Source organism: Protopterus annectens, chromosome 10.part0 (assembly GCF_019279795.1).
Source record: "Protopterus annectens isolate FY-2018-M chromosome 10.part0, PAN1.0, whole genome shotgun sequence".
Taxonomy (NCBI): Eukaryota; Metazoa; Chordata; order Ceratodontiformes; family Protopteridae; genus Protopterus; species Protopterus annectens.
The window spans coordinates 294,510,764-294,524,467 of record NC_056744.1 but is presented as its reverse complement, the minus strand read 5'-3'; the positions used below and the strand labels follow the sequence as shown (position 1 = coordinate 294,524,467).

General features: G+C 35.2%; 1 protein-coding gene across 6 annotated transcripts in view; it reads left to right on the top strand.

Moving 5' to 3' along the window:
• Positions 1-13,704, top strand: part of LOC122813050 (dual specificity mitogen-activated protein kinase kinase 6) — a 751,080-nt gene that overhangs the window by 720,561 nt on the left and 16,815 nt on the right. The gene's annotated exons all lie outside the window — the stretch shown is intronic.

Below are 13,704 nucleotides of genomic sequence, written 5' to 3'. Positions count from 1 at the left end.
TGTATATAAAGTATGATCACAAAAAAACACTATCACAAGTGAAAGTCACATTTATTTGTTTATGCCATTAACTCACTACAGGAAATATCTATCAAGGGATAATTATTCATTATCATTATAGTTATTAAAACTATTAAAATACCTAGTAAAAGGTCTATAATAAGAAGGTGCCAGGCAGAAGTGTAAGACCCCTAGTTGCGAGTCCAATAACTGAGTGCAGTAAATTGCAAGGGAGGCCCTAAGGGACAGGCTGTATATAGACTAACCCAGATGTCTTTTAAGGTAAGGAGACATGGCATTAAATATGGGCATGATGGTGGTGAAGCTAGAACAGAGTGGCAGCCACAGAAATGATTGTCTGTAGACAGGCTTGTCTTGGAGTTTACCCTTTTCTTTACACTGTTAAAGGGCAGTTGTTAAACACATAATGATTTGCTGTTTGCCCCTCCGTTCCCATTAATTTTTAAAGAAACTAGTGGAAATTATGGAGTCAGTCAAGAAGCTGCTTTATCTGTTCATCCCCATGTATCATCAGATTGATTCCACAAGGCATTGTCCTTCCTAAGTAAAGCATCTCAGGATAAATCATTCCAGAAAACATGATGCGGTGTTATAGATTTTAAAGCTTTTAGTTGATTTCAGATGCTGATATGTGTTGCCTGCAGTCTCTGACGTTCCGTTAGCTGTAACAGTAAGTTTCACATGAGAGACTACAGTATTGCATGCTTATTATAGTCAGGCTGTTATGTATGAACTTGGCTATAACCAGGTTATTTTTGGCTCATTGTTAGACCAGAGTGCTACAGGCATTACATATCTGGTGGGCACAGGTACAGGATTATTACAAGTACTCATTTAGTCCCTCGTTATATGTGCTTACACTGATGTTTTTGTTGACTTGATGGAAAGAAATGAAGGATTAAGGTGAGATGAAGTGGGAGGGCTATTATGAAAATGTTTGCTTACACAGTTAATGTAACAAGCTTTTATAAAAGATAAAACGTCTTTAAGCGAAGTAATCACAAATGCAGAGGACTGTGAATGAGAACTTAATGCTTCATCTAGTAAAGAGTGATTTTTTTTTTAAATGGATAACAGGAAAATGCTTTTCTAAAGGTGCATAAAAACTTTAAAATGTTAACTGTTTGTTTTGGTGTCAGAATATAAAGAATAATCTGACCTTCATGGAAAAAGTGCAGATGAAAGTTAATAGAAGGGGAAGAATAAGAGTAAATTTAATAAGGTTTGTGGTATTAAAAATTTTTGAGTAAAATTGTTTACTTTAGCAGCAACAATATTGCTGTCTGAATATACAGAAGATGGGACACATGGTTGGACTTTATTCTGAAAAGTGAAGTGCAATCCAGTGAAAACTGATATGGTATGTTGAAAGAAATAGGAAAGGTTTTTAGGCTTGATGGGCATTATGGAATTTATTAGAAATTTATGTTGCAATTGTAAGTAGGTATAGAGAAAAGATAGGCGCTGTTTAGTTTATGGTTGATTATAGTAAAATGGATGACAGGCAGGGAAATATGGTGTTATAAAGATAATTGCAACCATGAAATTTTAAAGGGAATGGTAAGGCTGTATTTATAAAATGATATGAGAAATGAAAGTGAAGAGTTCAGAGATCGTAAGAAGCTAAAGGAGGAGAGACTCTTGTATAAGTTTCTAAATAAAAGAAATCTTGCAGAAGTTGAGGCGGTAAGATATTTTTCACTATACAGGACACTGGGATCAAGAAAAAGTCATAACCATAAAGCATTTTCTTTAAGGATACATTTAAGACATGAAATCTGAGAATGTTCCTCAGGAAAAAAGAAGTTTTTTATTTGTATGTATGGCTGGAGATTAGAATGCATTAGGGATTAAAGGAAGGCCTTTTGGGTCAGTGGTTTCTTGTGTGTAATTTATGGGATTTTGATGTACATACGTTTTAAATTGTAGAAAAAATCCTGCAGATGGTATGCGTTATTATAAAGCATATCTTATGTCAAGTTCAGATTATGTTTTTTTTGCAATGAGTTCATATTGCAACAGAAGAAGTTGTGAAGCAAATAAATTTTAAATGTATATTAAGAAAAACAAATTGAAACTGTGGAGGATGCAGTCATATTATGGAAAAGGAGGGCAAATAGAAAAATATAATCAATGAAAAGCTTTATAATATTTTGACTGTTTGTATTTTATAGTTTTCTTTCTTTTGAATTGTATTTTTTGTTTTCTATGATATGAGAAATTTGTTTATGTTCAAAAGGACTTTTAAATTAATTAATTGCATCACTATTCATTTTGATAAACATTTTGGGATCTTTACGTTCAACATTTAAAGGCAAATGTGTTAGCTGGTGAGGTATTGATAGTAATGGGGCTGTAGTCCCTAAATAAGTATTGAGGCAGTCAGTCAAACCAATTGTGTAGACTAGCTACAAAACTGTGGACAGAAACCCTGTACATGAACCTTTCCTTACTAACGAGATATAGAGAACATGTTAGCAGAAAAATCAGGCTACATGTCTCACTGATGAATTGCAGCTTCATATGCAGCTGTTTTTGAGCTCTGCCTTACTCCGAACTGCTTCTTTTTTTATGTCCATTCTGCATTTAACTTCCTAAGTTTGAGTTCATGACTCAGAATTCCTTGCCAAGGGAATGAAGCTCTAGACAGTTATATGTCTTTCTCTCACTTCTTCTGACTCAGATGGCCAGCATAAGAGAACCTCTTAGAGCAAGAAATCTGGACAAAGCCATAAATAATGGGGGGACAATTTTTAAATATTGCTCTTACAAACTTAGAAAGTATATAGAATAACAGGTTTTTCATTAGCATGAATTTTCTGAAGGGTAGGAAGTCTGAAACTCAAATGTCTCATTAATTTCTGACTTAAATCTTCAGTGATTTGCTAGAAAACCACAATTTTATGAAAAATGGACCAGAAATATGATGAAAAATCTGGACATTCTGTGAAAGTCTGTACAGTTGAGAGGTATTTAATTCTAAAGGTGCATTCTGACCCAGCAAACATAATTATGTTTAGCTGAGGAGTTAGTGGTACAATTTTCACCTTCTGCTCATCAGAGATAATTTGATTCAACAGCAGTGCAGTGTGATCCCTGTGGCTCTTGATTAACTTTAGATTACTGTATAGAAAGTGAGACATATTCCCTAATAATGAGTATTTTTCCAGGGTAGTTGAGAAGCTAGGAACCTTGTACTTGGACATCCTAGCTTTTTATATGAAAAAGATGAGTTTACTGGCTCAGTTCTTCAGATATTAGCATTGTCTAAGTTCAGCTTCCTCAGGTGTTAGTTAGATGACCTTTCCCATTTCTTGTCTTTTTAATATACAGCTCAGATCATGTGTATTATACTACTCTATCAGTGTACCCATCATATAATCCACTGTCTTCTTTTACAGAGGAACTCTACATATTATGACTAAAGCAATTCTTGTTATTAAAGCTTATTTTGAGTAAACATGTTTACTTTAGCAGGAGCAGCAGTAGTATTGCTGCCTGAATATATGGAAGATGGGGTGCAGGGTTTGCCTTTACTTTGGGAATGGAAATCCAGTAAAAAAAGGATATAGTATGTTGAAAGAAATAGGAGAGGGTGTTAGCTATGGTAAGCATCATGGAAGCTCGGTTTTGAGTTAGAATCCTTAAACCCTGCCTTTTGAGGCTGTATGTTCAAATGTATTTTCTTTAATTTTTTTGTGTTGGAATATGTTTGTTTTAGTGGCTATCACTTCTGCTAGGAGAATGTCAAAACTGCTGGCCATTGTATGTTCCAGACTTATATGATCTTTCGTGAGATGGGTATTTTTCCCCCATTCCTTCATGCCTAAAGTCATGCCTGACATTGATTTGAAACAATATTCAGCTCCAGTTTTTTTACCTTCGTCCTGCTTTTGTTGGGGCAGCAAAACTGTAACCTAAAAGAACTGAATTTATGAATCACAACTGAAGTTCTAATCTACAATGATTTGGCGAAGGTGGTTTAACACATTTAAATATAAAATGTAACTGTGAAGGGTTCAAAATTACCTTTTGGGCAGCATGTTTAAGGTAGCTTCAGGTCCTTCATGCCCTGGTGCTAGTGCATTTAAAACATCAGTTATAGATGGTTCAGTTTTAGGACCTCTTCTGTTGTCACTCTTCATAAATGACCTAGCCTTCTAGCCTTTGGCCTGCCTCAGCCTCAAGGAAACTAAGTATGTAGACAGTCTTCTAAAATTATGTAAGATTATGACAGCTGTAGAAAAGGATCACAACAGGATTTAACAAATTCAGACATGCCAACAAAATAACAACCATGACTCCTTGGAACCACTTAATGTCTGAAAAATGCCACTTCCTCTGAAAATTTGTGATCCCTTTAAAGTCAGTATTTCTTGAGTGCTTTGATACAAACAATGTTAACCCTTGTATTATGCATTGGATCAGTGACTGGCTTAGAGGTAGAATTTCGTGAGTTATTGTACAAGGTACATGATCCCTTTGACTGTCTCTATTCCCCAGGGGTATGTCTTAGGTCTGCTGTTGTTTAATCTAGTTTTCACAGGTTTTCCAAGAAACAACCACTGTCGAATCAAGTAAGTACATTGATGACTGTAAAATAGGATAAATAGTGTTAACTGTTAAAGACCTGTGTATGTTAAACAGCTACCCAGATGTGATTTTGAGCTGCGCTTATAATATAGGATTAAAATTTAGCACTGGAAAGTGTAACTTTATAATGTTTGGAAAGTGTAATGTGGGTAGGTTTACTACTTTGCAGAGTAATACTTTAGAAGTAGTAGCCTGTTAGAAAGATTTGAGTATACTTGTAAACTCTAAATTTTTCCTTTGCCAAACAGATTGAAGGGATAAAATGTATAGCCAAGAGGCAGTTAAGTGTAATGTTGAAAACTGTTGCTATAGGAGGTAAAGACAAGCTAGTGGAATTGTATAAAGCATTCATATATCATTGTTGAATTCAATGCACTTTCTTATAGATACTCAGTGATTCTGCTAAAAATGCTAGAAACTGTGCAACAGAGGTTTACTACATTATATTCCATCAGCATGTCACATAAGTTAGTGTTATATAAAAAGTTAAAGTTATTTACAGTTCAGTATATTGATACTTTAGATGTAAAGTCATACTGGCCTAGAGAGCTTTAGGGATGAAATTCTGAACACAAGTTTATATTTGGAAATTTACTTAACTAAGTTTATAGACGTTTATAGACTTGTACTTCATTGCAAATGTCATCATAATGTTAAATAAAACTAAAAAAAGAGGGGTAATGTATACTTGAAATTACTGCCATGTGTGTGGAACAAATTGTATATTAAATAAGTGTTTCAGATAACAAATGGATTGTAATTGGACAAATTGATCCGCATTAAAGGAAGTTAGCGTTCCTTAAATCATTTCTTTCAATGGAGCTCAGAAAGTTTGCATTGCAACTTCCAGTTGTTGGTGCCTAAGCCTTTTGACAGAATCAAATTATGTCCTCACATTTCAAAGAAATGTTCATATCTGTGGAACCATAGGAGTTATGAAAGAAGTGTAAATGGCAAACTCTTCAGCACAAACTATTTTTGTAGTGGTAGTACTTTTTAGGTTCTAGATCTTAAACCAAATGTTGTAAGTCACAGTAAACCCAATAACGATCATATTGTACTATTTTATAAACAATGTACAATATCTTAGCAGCCACACAGGTTACACACATACTGTCAGCAGTATTTTATTCATTTAGCTGAGAGCTTTCATATGAGGCTAAGGAATTCTGTCTCTGTTACTTGATTATTGAGACATTAAAAAAATGTTGAAAATTATATCTGTATACATGGATATCATAAAAACAACAATTAATATCTATTTAACTGCACTAGACAGGTTGAATATTAATACAGTTGAGTTTTCCATTGTGTAAGCTTTAAGGTGAACTCTTTTAAAACCTTGTACATAGCATGGTTTTGGAATTATTGATGCAAATATGAACAAGCAATATTTGACACCTAGAGGCGTCAGTAGGAGGCAACCGCAGATGCACGTAGAGGCTTCATTCAGATGTAATGAGTTAATGGCCTCCTGGCCCAAACACTAAAATAAGAAACTTATGAATTTAAGGTATCCTGGAATTATGGCTTAGCCATCAGTTTCATTCAGATGTTGAGCAGAATTTAGTATGGGCTAAGTTCTAAGGGAACTTAAATTATGTTACAAGCTAGCAAAATTGATCTCTTTTGAATCTAGAAGGGCCAAAGACATCAACTATTTCATTCCAAAGCCCCAGTAAACCCTTCCTGTAGTGGCTCTGAACTCCATTCACAGTACTTGTACCATATAAACAGCAGTCAGTATGATATGTACCTCTGTTTCACTTTCTGACAACTGTGAACACTGCTGTTTTATCTTAAAAAGGCTAATTAGGTCACAGTTATGGTCAATGCCCCATGTTGCCTCCTAGACTACCATTTAAATAACTGCACTTTGAATACTGTCCCTAGTATCTTACCTGTTAGAAATTAGAATTGTCATTTACTATCTACGGTCTCAAGACCATGAGCTGCAGTCAGTATCGATGTTGTGCGTTTTACTTACAGTAGGGGGAACGGCATTTAGAAAAGTCTCCCTGGCAGTATTGATAATGCTGCCTAGAGACATTGGATATGATAACATAATGTTTATTCCATTCTAAACCTTTTCAGCACTTAGCAAGTACTTGCAAATGCCGCTGTTTTAGAGATTATTCATAATGACATAATATTGTCGTGTGTATTCCAAATGACATATTGTGTGCTGTGGATCATCTTTTGTCTAGCGTTGTGTGGACTTCATAGTAAGTTGCAAACTATTTTCCTTGTATGTTTCCTAATAATGACTATAGCTGCAAGTCTTGTATTTTCAGTCCGCATGTTTAAATGGTTTGCTGTAAAACTGAGTAGAAATGTTGTTTCAGCCATATTACTGTTGTAAGCAGTTGTAAAGCTTTGCAACTTGGTGCCTAGGTCATGTCCAAAAAGGTCCATAGACCAGTCTACTTATCTAACCAACAAATGAACAAACAAACACATAAGCACTTAAAATGTACACTGGGAATAAACATCTTAAATGAATGGCAGTGTATTTGAAGACTAGAAAAAAAGCAAGCCAGTTTACCTCAGAGTAGTTACCCAATGCCCAGTGCCAGAATTGGATGCAAGTAGAATATGGTAGCAAAACTATTACAAAACCTAGTACAATAAATTACCACAGTATATTACATCACATAGTTTGTTCTGCATTTGTATATTTGGTTAATAGGTGTATAAGCACACTTATAATTAATGAGAGGGGATTTACTATACACTTTCAGGCCTGTCATACACAGTGAGAGTGTAGGGTGCTGTTTTAATATTAGTGTTATATCGCATGATACCAAAATGAACGTATGTTAATACAAACACAGACATAATATAAAACAATGTTTTTCACTTTTAATTTTTCCAAGTTTTTTGAGTTTCTACCATAACAGAAATGGACCCCATTCCTAAGTCAAAGTATGATTAAAGTTCATGAAATAGGTATTGTTTCAATCTTTGATGTTAGCCAGAAGTGCTCTTCGCAGCACCCGCAGTGTGCCCAGTAATGATTCCTTCTGCAATTCGTACAGAGTTACATTTATCGGTAACATGTCTAAATACAATTGTAGATTCTTTTTTAAAAGATCAGTTGCTCCTATTACTACTGGAAGTGAGTATCTTTCTTCCACATTGCTGTCGTTTCTGCCTGCAAATCCTGACATTTTATGACTTTGTGTCTCTCTTTACGCAAGACATTGTAGTCACTGGTTGTAGCAATTTCAGTGATCAAGGCTACTTTTGTCTTCTTTTCATGGACCACTGTATCTGGTTTTCTGACATCTATCTTTTGAACTGTTGGTAGTGGGTGATTCCATGTGATGTAAACTTCATCATTTTCTATGATGCTTTGTGGCTCATGTGTCCAGTGTTTTTCAGCAACTTCATTATTATAATGTTTGCACAATCTCCAGTGCAGCAGTCTTGCCACATTATTATGCCTTTCAGTATACAGTCCTTCTGCCATTAGTATGTCACAACCAGCAACAAGGTGTGCAACTGTTTCCAATTCTGTTTTCAAAACCTATATTTCTCTCTTTCTCCCACATGCTCAATGAACTTTGTAAACCAATGTGTACGTAGCCCACTGTCTTGTGCCACCAATTTTAACCTTTCTTTTGGTTTGAATTCACCTCTCCTTAACCATTCCTGCGTTCAATGCTGATCAACATGATGTTGTTCCAGGAGTTTATTTATTTATTTATTTATTTGTTGACCAGGTTTGTCCGATGAGCTGAGTAGCTTTTTTTCAGCAAAGGCCCAGGAAGAAAAGCTCCACAATATTACAATACGTTTAACGAAATAGACACGTTTCAGTATTTTACAGTTACAGTATTTTGCTTTTTTTTTTTTTATTACAAACCGTTAAAGAATGTCATCAGTTGTTATTGCCATAAAAATGTCTGTGTCAGTAGAGAATTGAGAGATGGACAAGTAGAGTGACAGTTTGTCCAGGTTACAGCTTCTCAGATTTTGCTGTCAGGACATTGCCCAGTTTAGGAGGCTAAAAATGAGCATACCAATGAAGTAAAAGTAGAGGTATACAAAGGACAGTTAGTACACTGTCTATGAAGTAGTAAAGTGGTTTAAGGAGGATGAGTACAGTAGCAGGACCAGTGAGTTTTTAGGTATTCTCTGGTGGCTGATTTAAATTGATTAAGATATTTAAGGGACCTAATTTCTAATGGCAGTTTGTTCCATAATATGGTAGGATTGTAGCTATAGAGGTTACATCCAGTTTTGGTCTTAGGTTTATGTATTTGTAGCAAGTTTTGGTCAGAGCTACGTAGCGAACTAGCAGGATAATATTGAAAGATGAGAGGAGATAGGCTGGGACAGTAAGATTGCTGGTGTAGGACTGAGTGAATTATCTGGAGTTGAGAGAGAAGAAGCTGGTGGGGTAGTTCCAGCCAGTTTAAGTGTTTTAGTGAAAGACAATGGTGTGATTTATAGGTTTGGTGCACAGCAAATCTAGCAACCTTGTAAGTCAACTATAATTTAGCTAGGAGTGTGGAGTTGAGATTAGTGAGAATTTGAGAGCTCTACAGTAGGCTAGGTAGGAGATAAGCACGAGAGAGGGTTACTTTTGCTTTGTTTTTAAGAAACCTTTTGTTCTGATAAATAAGGCCAAGTTTTTGGTGTGTCTTTTTCATGCAGTTATTTATATGCAAGTCAAACTTAAGTTGGTCATTTATAATGACTCCTAGAAGTTTTGTGTTAGATTCAATAGTGATGGAAGTGTTATCAAGGGACAGTGTAGAAAATGTGGGTTTGAGGTTAGTGAGGTTTTGGGGAAAAAAAGGTAAGATTTTTTTTTTTTAGGGTTAAGAATAAGCTGGTTGTCAGTTTTCTATACTTGCAACTATATTTATGCATCTTCCACATTTCTTGCCTCCTCATCTGATCCTTCACCTTATATTCTTTCTTTTGTTTTTTAACACATTCAGTTGCCTGATTTTTATCTACTTCTGGTTTGATTTCCATTCCTGCTTGATGCCGATATGCTCCTGCTAGACTAAGCACGGAAGTCATCTTAGATTTATTCTCCTCCGGTTTCAAAACTTTTACTATGTTTGGATCATGTGAGGTCAGCAGATATGTATGCAGTCCCAAGATTGCAGATCTGTACATGTAATCAATTTCAAGGAGGCCCTTGCCTCCTTCTGAACGGGGAATATATAATCTTGGTATGCACTAATTTTTATAAATAATTTGATGAGCATAAAGCATCCTTCTTGTTTTTCTTGTCTAATCTCTCCAACACCTTTTGGGGCCAGTCAATCACTCCAAAACTGTAAGTTAGGACAGGAAGAGGAAACTGGTTTATAGCTTGAATTTTGCTCCTAGATGTCAATGCTGTTTTCAGGATTAGTTTAAGTCTTATAAAATATTCAGTACAGAATTTTATTCGCATTTGTTCGTGTTTTATTGTTGATCCTTCATCAATTCCCAAATATTTATACACTCCTTCTTGCTCAATGTATTTTATCTCACATTCTTGTCCCAAACCAATGTTTTCTTGATGCTGCAGCTTTCCTGCTTTAAATGTTGCTTTTCAACATTTATCAAGACCAAACGACATTCTTGTATCATCTGAAAAAGTTTTGACTACTTGCAGTTGTGCTTTCAGTTCCTTATCTAATGAGCTGTACAGTTTTAAATCATTTGCAAAGAGAAGATGAGAAGTGTTTACACTTTATTGCTTTCTGGGAGCCAAATTATAGCCATGACCTAATATGTTAAGCTAACAGCTTAATGGGTTAAGGGCAAGGCAAAAGAACAGCGGTAACAGAGAATCACCCTGGAATTCTCCCTTTGAATTTTTATCCCTGGAATAATAATTTTTCCTTTATCATGTCTTAACTGCAAAGTGGTTTGCCAGTGTTTCATGGTCGCTGTGATGTAGTTTATCAATGTAGGGTGTATGTTATACATTTTTAAGCACTCTTCTATCCATGAATGTGGGATAGTGTCAGATGCTTTTTTTGCAGTCTATCCATGCCATACTTAGATTCTTCCCCTTTTTACAGTTCTCCACTATGACTTTATTTAACAACAACTGATCCTTTGTTCCATATGACTTTCTTTTATTACCCCTTTGTTCTATTACAGTGATTGAGTTTTCATCTAAATGACTATAAACTCAGTCGGCATCAATTCCAATGTATAGTTTATATGTTGTTGGAAGACAAATTATTGGTCTCTATTTATTAGGGTAGATTGCAGGTTCACATTTAAGTAGGAGCATTATTTTTCCTGTTGTTAGCCAGGCTGATGTTGGTTTGGTGTGCACATATAAATACTTCTTAACTCATGGTTAAATCTTTGTACAGAGATGTTAATACTTTTAACCAGAAGTTAGGTACTGCATCTGGGCCTGGGGTTTTCCAGTTAGAGGCTTTTCTTAACTTTGTTTCAATCTCTCTGGCTGTTATTTCATCCCATTTCATATCCTGTACCTTTAAACTTCTTATTCTTTCTTTTACTTCTTCTATCCATTTAGTATCTTTGTTTTGTTCCATAGGATCTTCATAAATATTTCTCCAAAATGTATCTATTTCTTCTTTTTTTTTTGGTGGTCTTTCAGTTCCTTTTACCTTGTTTCCCAATTCTCTATAAAACCTTTTTGGGTCATCAATAAATTGCTTATTTTGTACTTTTCCTTTATATTTATCCATGTATCTTCTAAGTTTTTCTGGGTGTGCTGATATTTTTAGTTTATTATTTGCGATAGTGCATGATAAATCCTGATCCATTATAATACTGTGCATTGCTTTTATCATGTCTATTTTTCTGAGTATTTTTGTTGATCTGATCCCTCTTCTATACTCTTCTAATAGTGACACTTCTTGTCTTAATTGGTTTATATTTTTCTCTTTTCGATACTTCCATGATGGCATTCAAATTCTCCCCGTCCTTTCTCTTACTGCACTGTATTCTTGTGGTAGGACTTTATCTGTTATTAATTTGGCTGCACAGTAATGTAGCCTATTTGCTTGTGTTACATCACATAAATCTCTATGGACAGTCCTAATTACTGTGTTCATTTGTTTTATCAAACTTATAACTTTTTGGGTTTTATTGACCTTCTGCAGTGTCTTTCATTGATCTTAGTATGACTATCCATCTCTATTAAATCAAACAACTCTTCTCTTAGATCATTTTCTTCTAAACTGAGGGCACACTCTTTGTTCTCCATTTCCATAGAAAGTTCCAGAGCATCTTTCTGTGCCACGTTCTCTTCAGTTTTGCTTTTTCATATGAGAACTCACTGGCCTATCACGCCACAACATTAACTGTGTCAGAGTTGACACATTTCTAAAGTCTCTGTTCATGGAAAGAGGGTACCCTGCTTCATTGGTTAACACTTTAGCACAGGAAGTTATTGATAATAGGGAAACAATTTACCCCCCACTTTTAGGTAAGGGTATTTCCCCTAGTGCTATAGTCACCAGCAACAAAGAGGAGACAGTTTATGGTAGTTTCACTTACACTTATTGCCTTAACTCCACAGAGATAGAAGAAGCTATCCAAAGACATTGGCCAGTTCTCACTTTGCATGAAGAATTAAGGACGGTAATACCTACTTCTCCCAAGTTTACTAGAAAGAGAGATATTAATCTCAAAGAATTACTTTAAGGGAAATTTAACTCTTTGGCAATCACGCAGGCACCCCGAACAGGCACATTTAAATGTGGAGCTTGCAAATAATGTTTTGCTATACTCAACGCCTCCAGTTTATATATCCCCTCCAGGAATTTTCTTTTTAACTCTAACTGTTCCACTAACTGTGCAAGCAAAGGGGTAGTTTATTTAGGGTATTGTACTGCCTGTACTGGTTTCTACATAGGCAAAACTGAAAGAAGCCTTAGAAAAAGAATTTATGAACATTTTTATGATATTTCCAAACAGAAAGATTCTAATGCCTTTTTTAAACATTCCCTAACATGCCCCAACTATGAATTGAGGTTTTTAGTTTTAGAACAAGTGGTGCCAGATGCCAGAGGGGGTGACTGGGAGACAGCCTTGGAATACAGAGAACTTCTCTGGCAACTAAGGCTGAACGCCAATAGACCCCCAGGCATGAATGACAACATTAATATCGTCAGCGTTCTTAAAAACAAAATGGCACGCTTGTGAGGTTTCTGGGTTTTAGACAGTGTCATCACACATTGTAAATATATACATTTTTAACTGTTTTTTAGATATTTATTATTGTAATTATTTTTTAATAATACAAGAATATATTTATATTTTCTTAAACTATCTAACAAATTCTCTTAGTTTAACATTCTTAAACATTTTCAATGTTCTTTAATGTAATCCTGTTTTTATTGTAGTGACATTCCTTTATTTAACCCTGTTTTTGGTTGTGGCACTGTTTTATTCAATTCGAGTTTTTAACATACTATTTTCCAGCGATACCCTTGGCTTGGAGATGTTTTTTAATTGCATTCTCCTTTAATTGTATCATTCAGTTGTTATATTGAATTGCAATGCTTAACTAATTAAGCAATTTAGTGATTTAGAAATGACTATTTAATGTGGCCATTTGGCTTCTTTAAAATTAACTTGAGGAAGCTCAACATTAAGCTGAGCGAAAGCGCTTGTTATATCGTTTTGTCCATTTGATGTGAATAAAGATCTTAACTTGGATTATCTTTGCTCTACTTTCATTTTTTGGCTACCAGGTCACTGCACTTGGACTAGTTGGGTTTGCCACTCTGCCTGGATTTTTGTGTTTCTGTGTCAGAGTTGCCACATTTTCCTGTTCTTTCCCTTGCTGTATATCTCCAACTGAACGTTTGTACTGATTTCCTGAGGGAGGCTCTAAAGTATATTCATATGTCAGCTGATTAGATACTTCCTGCTCCACTGGTTTCTCCTTAATTTGGGTGTCCATTGCTATATCCTGTTGTGTTATCTGAGTTAAATTTTCTACACTAAATCCTTCACGTTGCAGGTAATCTATAACCTCAGTTTCTATTTCTCTGACTTCTCCATTACTAATCCTCTTTTCTACTTTTCCTCTTTGTTTTCTTATTTTTTGTATTGTAAAAGTTTCCATATCTGGATGTCTTTGCC